Below are 6,713 nucleotides of genomic sequence, written 5' to 3'. Positions count from 1 at the left end.
GACAAGATACAACATCCATTTATGATTAAAACACTTAATAAAATACGTATAGAAGGAAACTACCTTAATATAATAAAGGCCATATATGACAAACCCTCAGCTAATCTCATAATCAATGGTGAAAAACTGAAGCCCTTTGCTCTACATTCAGGAACACAACAGGGCTGTCCCCTATCAACTCTGCTGCCTTTCAACATAGTGTTGGAAGTCCTTGCCAGAGCAATCAGTCAAGAGAAAGAAATAAAAGGCATCCAAATTGGGAATGAAGAAGTTAAATTGTCACTCTCTGCAGATGATGTGATGCTATATATAGAAAACCCTAAAGACTCCACCAAAAAGCTATTAGAAACAATCAATGAACACAGTAAAGGTGCCAGCTACAAAATCAACATACAAAAGCCCATTGCATTCCTATATACTAACAATGAATCTCAGAAAAAGAAAGTTAAAAAAAAGAAGAAATAAAAAAAAAAAAATTCCTTTTGCAATTGCAGCAAAAAGAATAAAATACCTAGGAATAAACTTAACCAAGTATGTGAAAGAACTATATACTGAAAACTATAAGACATTTTTAAAAGAAACTGAAGAAGACACAAAGAAATGGAAAGACATTCCGTGCTCATGGATTGGAAGAATCAACATAGTTAAAATGGCCATATTATCCAAAGCAATATACATATTTAATGCAATCTCCATCAAAACCCAATGGCATTTTTTAAAGAAATAGAACAAGAAATCATCAGATTTATTTGGAACCACAAAAGACCCCGAATAGCCAAAGCAATCTTAAGGAAAAAGAACAATACTGGAGGTATCACACTACACTCTCTGACTTTAGCTTGTACTACAGAGCAACAATAATAAAAACAGCACAGTACTGGCAGAAAAACAGACATGTAGACCAATGGAATAGAATTGAGAACTCAGAAATAAAACCACATAAATATGGACAGATAATTTTTGACAAAGAAGCAAAAAACATACAATGGAGAAAAGACAGCCTCTTTAATAAATGGTGCTGGGAGAATTGGAAAGCCACGTGCAAAAGAATGAAATTGGACTGCTATCTGTCACCATGTACCAAAATTAATTCAAAATGGATCAAAGACCTGAAACAATAAACTGCATAGAAGAAAACATAGGTACTAACCTTATGGACCTTGGGTTCAAAGAGTGTTTTATGAATTTGACTCCAAAGGCAAGGGAAGTAAAAGCTAAAATAAATGAATGGGACTATATCAAACTTAAAGCTTCTGCACAGCAAAAGAAACCATCGACAAAATAAAGAGGAAACCAACTGAATGGGAGAAGATTTTTGCAAACAGTGCCTCTGATAAGGGGCTAATATCCAAAATATACAAGGAACTCATGCAACTCAACAACAAAAAAACAAACAACCCAATTGAAAAATGGGCAGACGACCTGAAGAGACATTTCTCCAAAGAGGACATACAAGTGGCAAATAGACATATAAAAAAATGCTCAACATCACTAATCATCAGAGAAATGCAAATCAAAACCACAATGAGATATCACCTCACCCCAGTCAGAATGGCCATCATCAACAAGACAAATAGTAACAAATGTTGGAGAGGCTGTGGAGAAAAAGGAACCCTCATACACTGTTGGTGGGAATGCAGACTGGTGCAGCCGTTATGGAAGGCAGTGTGGAGGTTCCTCAAAAAATTATGAATAGAATTACCATAAGACCCAGCAATCCCTCTCCTGGGCATCTACCCCAAAATTCTGAGAACATTTATCCATAAAGACACGTGTGCTCCAATGTTCATTGCAGCTTTGTTTACGATGACCAACACATGGAAACAACCAAAGTGTCCTTCGATAGATGAATGGATAAAGAAGTCGTGGTATATATACTCAATGGAATACTATTCGGCGGTAAGAAAAGATGAAATAAGACCATTTGTGACAACATGGATGGATCTTGAGAGTGTAATGCTGAGCGAAATAAGTCAGACAGAAAAAGCAGAGAACCATGTGATTTCACTGATATGTGGTATATAAACCAAAAACAACAAAAGAACAAGACAAACAAATGAGAAACAGAAACTCATAGACACAGACAATAGTTTACTGGTTACCAGAGGGTAAGGGGGGTGGGGGGTGGGGGGTGGGAGATGAGGGTAAGGGGGATCAAATATATGGTGATGGAAGGAGAACTGACTCTGGGTGGTGAACACACAATGGGATTTATAGATGATGTAATACAGAATTGTACACCTGAAATCTATGTAACTTTCCTAACAATTGTCACCCCAATAAATTAAACACACACACACACACACACCCAAAAAAAACCCATTTCATTGCCATGTATTGAATAACTACCATCACAAACCCACATTCTTTTACTATATCACTGAAAACTGGCTGCAATTTTGCTCTTATTCTTCCTTCTGGGGCAAAAAAAGCAATTGGTATCACATTGATGACGTTTCGTTGTTCAAGGGTGAAATGCTGAGTGTGCATTTCCTCTCCTTGGTCCTCCATCTCCCTCCTGCCTGTTTCCTCATTCCACTGCTCCTTAGCATCTCCACTTGAGTGTGTTCCCGCCCGCCCGACTGACTTGTTCATTGTCCCCTGAAAGTTCTTGTGGATTCTCATGTTGCATCTTTGCACTGCCTTCCCTCCCTCCTCAAATGCACCCTTCCCTTCCCTTCCCCTCTGTGGATCCTTCAAAGATCACCTGCAAAGCTGCCCAGTAGGCTGTTTGAGCCACTCCTGTCTTCCCATCCCCAACACCTCATGGAACAACACATTAGGTGGCCCTGCTCACGGGACTGCCTTCAGAGGCTGTCATTTTACATTCACTTAAGTCTTATATCCTTAACAAAGAAGAGTATATATCTACAGAGGGTATGGACGATGCATTTTTTCATTTTTCGCCTTTTCCGTAGTAAAAAGGCATGAGCCTAATAAGTACTCAGTACTGTAAAGGGATAGATATGGAGAATAAAGGGAAAAAACTGCAAAACAGTCAAATATATATATATATATATATTTTTTCCTTTTGAGAAGGAGCACAGTTGGTTTTTAGAAATTCTGAAGTCAATTTTTGTATTGCATCTCTTTCTTATGCTGGATGATTAAGCATAGTATCTATTTGTTGCTTAGTAGATTTAGTGCATGAGTAAAATGTATGTCATGTAATCAGTGAAAGAGGTCAGAGTGGAAGCTTCCATTGCATGCAGTCACAGACAGCATTTTGCTTCTATATGACTGGGATTTTTAAAATATGTACTGCATAAATATTCATAAAATCACTTCAACCACGCTGGAAACCATTACAGTTGCCACAATGCAGACCAGACCTTTGCTCTGCCTATTACTACCAGCAACAGCTACATATCAAATAGAACAAGCCTTTGGAAGCTTAATATTATAATATAGGTTTGAATATTTGTCACATGACACTGACACCTCGGTAACGACTAATCTGTTATGTAGAGCAAAATAATCATTTACGATCTTGAACTGGGGTGGCTTAGAAAGATGCCACAAGTGATACACTAGAGCGCTTACGGGGCTGTGTTTAAGAGAATGCGTTTTTAGTAATATTCTCATCCCAAGGACACATATCTGAGTTGTGGGTAAAAGATAATTGTATGTAACACAAGTGTATGTGTATGCATATAATGGATCTATTTACTTATAGTTTACTTCAATGACAGGAAGGATTTAAAAATGTATGCAGCCCAAAACTATAAAATAAATTGTGAAGGACAACGAAGGCAGGAAGTGTGTGTGTGTATGCGCGTGTGCGCTGGCACACAACACAGAAATGCACACTGGAGAGTCCTATTCGGTTGCTGGAGGAAGGCTGCAAATGTGACTCTAAGTTTGTCTAAAGACAACAAGGCAAATGAAGCAGCTTTCAGAGTCCCAGTAACCGCACAATAAAAACAATTTAATGTTTAAGAAAACGACAGCTTGCCCTGACGCTGAGATTAAGATTTCTTCCAGGGACAGTCACAAAGAAAGACACCGTGTGATATGGTAGATGGCCTTCCCAAAGCTCTGACATTAGTTACCACCATGAATTCATAACACTTTTTCTGGTCATGTTCCTCTTTGCATGCTGAAGGCATAAAAACCGTTGTCGAAGACACCCAAACCACGCTCGCCGCTCTTGTATGGAGCTCACTGAGGACCTGGATTGAGCCAAGCGTTGAAGCTCTTCAGCAGCATCATCCATAGAACTTTTGCGATGGTGGGAACGCTCTACATCTGCACTGTCCAATATGGGAATCACCAGCCAATGTGGCGATTAAGCACTTAACACGTGGCCAGTGGACTGAGGAACTGAAGTTGAACTCCTATTTTTAATTCATTTAAATGTAAATAGCTGCATGTGGCTAGTGGCTCTCGTGTTGGACAGTGTAGCTCTAGAAAAATGTCTGTATGGTATGTCTTTCCAATAACCTTTCGTGAGTATTATTCCTTGTGACTGGGCTAAGGGAATACTTAGAGCAGGAGGAAAATTTACATCTGAAAGCATTTCTGCATCTGCTGCAGCACGGAGAAAATTAGGCAACAGAGGCTTCAACGCTCTGTGCCATCAGGCAGAGGTACGTTATTACAGAATGTTTTGAGATATAAACACTCCCAATGTATCTATTTTTGGCTAGAAATTATAATCTGTGTTCTGATGCTCTAATTTGTTTGTACCCTATAGACAAACACATCATTTTAACAGATTTTTTTAAAACTCGTGCTGCCAATCTCCTTTTTGATTCAATATCTGAGATGGTGAAACTTTTCAGAGAAAAATGAACCAAACACAAAAATTGGCATTTCTTCACGTTCCTGGTTTCTGATCTCAGTTGGGCCTTTGATGCTTTTTTGTGATCCTTCTATATGTGCCCCTTTCATCCCTTCATCCTTCCTGTTCTCTTCTCTGGTGGACAAGGGGCCTTTTCCAAAATAGCACTTTTGGGTTACTATGGGAGGTGACCAACATTAGCAAGAGAGAAGTTGGCTCTTCTGTAGGTGGTCCTTTCTGAAGCCTCCCCCAACACCCTGTGAGGACTGACATAAGTATGGGTCTCTCCAGGCTCAGAAACAACAGACAAAATGGTTCCTCCAGTTTGCCATAGAAGAAAGGTAGAATGGAGCTGGGACCCTGAAAGAAAGGCAGAACAGTAGGCAAGGAAGAAAGGGGATGGCCAGGGGAGAAAGGACTTCTCAGTTTCCGTCTGAGGTGAAGACTGACAGGAGTGGAAGGTGATCTAATAGGCAACAGTTAAGAACTATATTACCCCAGTCATTGGATTCTTATTGTATGTATGATTGACTATGAGCTAGATTGGGTCTTTATGGTAATAGACTATACATCTTCTGGATGATATGGGACAAAACGGCAAGGTTCCATATGTTTTCCTAATCCACTCTCCTATTCTTTCTCAGGATTGTCTTTGACCTTTCGTGGTCTCCTCTCGCATGCCCATTAGGAGGTAACATCTATTTCACTGAGAAACTAGAAACCTTCAGATGGGATCTGCCTCAGTTTCCTGAATTTATTCCCATTACAGATGCAGTAATGCATTCCCATTAGTCTTTCCCTCTTTCCATTCTATCATAGTGGGAAAATGTCCCTTACTCTTCTTGAAGAGTAATTATCTTAGTGTAGTCTGCAACCCTCTCCTCATTATTCCTAGGGTTCTTCTCCATTAATTACTTGATTTCTGGCCTATATCTTTAATCTTGTTCTTCCATACATTTTTCTCATTTACCTTTAGCATTTAAGCATGCTCAAATCTATCCTATATTAAAAGACATAAAAAGGTTCTCTTCACCTCGAAGTCCTTTTTAGCTATTACCTCTATCTCTCTCCTGCCTTCCAGTTCCAAGATTCTTCAAAGAATAACTACTTACTCTGACATCACTCGCTCACTCCATTCATTCCTTGACTACTACAATCTGGTATCTGTTTCTACTACTCCATTGAAACTGCTGTTTTCAAGACAACCAATGACCAGGCAATCACTACATTTCATTATATATTGTTTACCTTAACTGACTTTCCTGGAGTGCTCCCTTCTCTTTGTGTATTTGTCTCCAAGATGCCCAAACAAGAGACCTAGGAGCCAGTCGGAACTCCACACCTCCTGTTCTAGCATGCAGTCCTCTCTTATTCTTTTTACCAGTATTCTGAAATTTCCCACCACAAAGTTTGGGTGAGATTGAACCCACCCCATCTCTAGGGAAGGGCCCTGAGTTCTTTAATCCAGTCAGCATATCCCATCTTCCTGGCTGCAGTGATTGACTCAAAGATGGATAAATAACACAAGTCACCCCAATCAGAGTCACTAATAAGACTCAAGTCCAAAAGTCTTATGTGAACTTATTTCTGTGACATGAGGCATAGAGCCTCTGGAATTCCTGGCAGCCATATTGGGAACACGCAGAAGAGGTCTGCTTGAGAGTAGAGTCAGCATCGAGGAAGGGAAATGGAGAAATGCAGAGGAAAAATAAGTCTGGTTATGAACCCCGAGTGCTGGATAAAGCCCTTCCTGAAGCTTCAGCTCTTATTCCCAAAGTGCTGTTTTATTAGCCAGTACATTCCCTTGTTTTGTTCAAGCCATTTTGGTTCAAGTTTCTACTTCAATAACCAGAAAGAGTTCTAATTGATGCAAGCCCTTATATCTAATCATTTCCCCAAAATATTATCCATAATCTGTTTAAAATCCTTC

The sequence above is a fragment of the Rhinolophus sinicus genome, chromosome 1 (assembly GCF_057876585.1).
Source record: "Rhinolophus sinicus isolate RSI-liver-muscle chromosome 1, RSI-T2T, whole genome shotgun sequence".
NCBI lineage: Eukaryota > Metazoa > Chordata > Mammalia > Chiroptera > Rhinolophidae > Rhinolophus > Rhinolophus sinicus.
The sequence above is the reverse complement of the archived record's forward strand: the minus strand, read 5'-3'. Positions refer to the sequence as shown.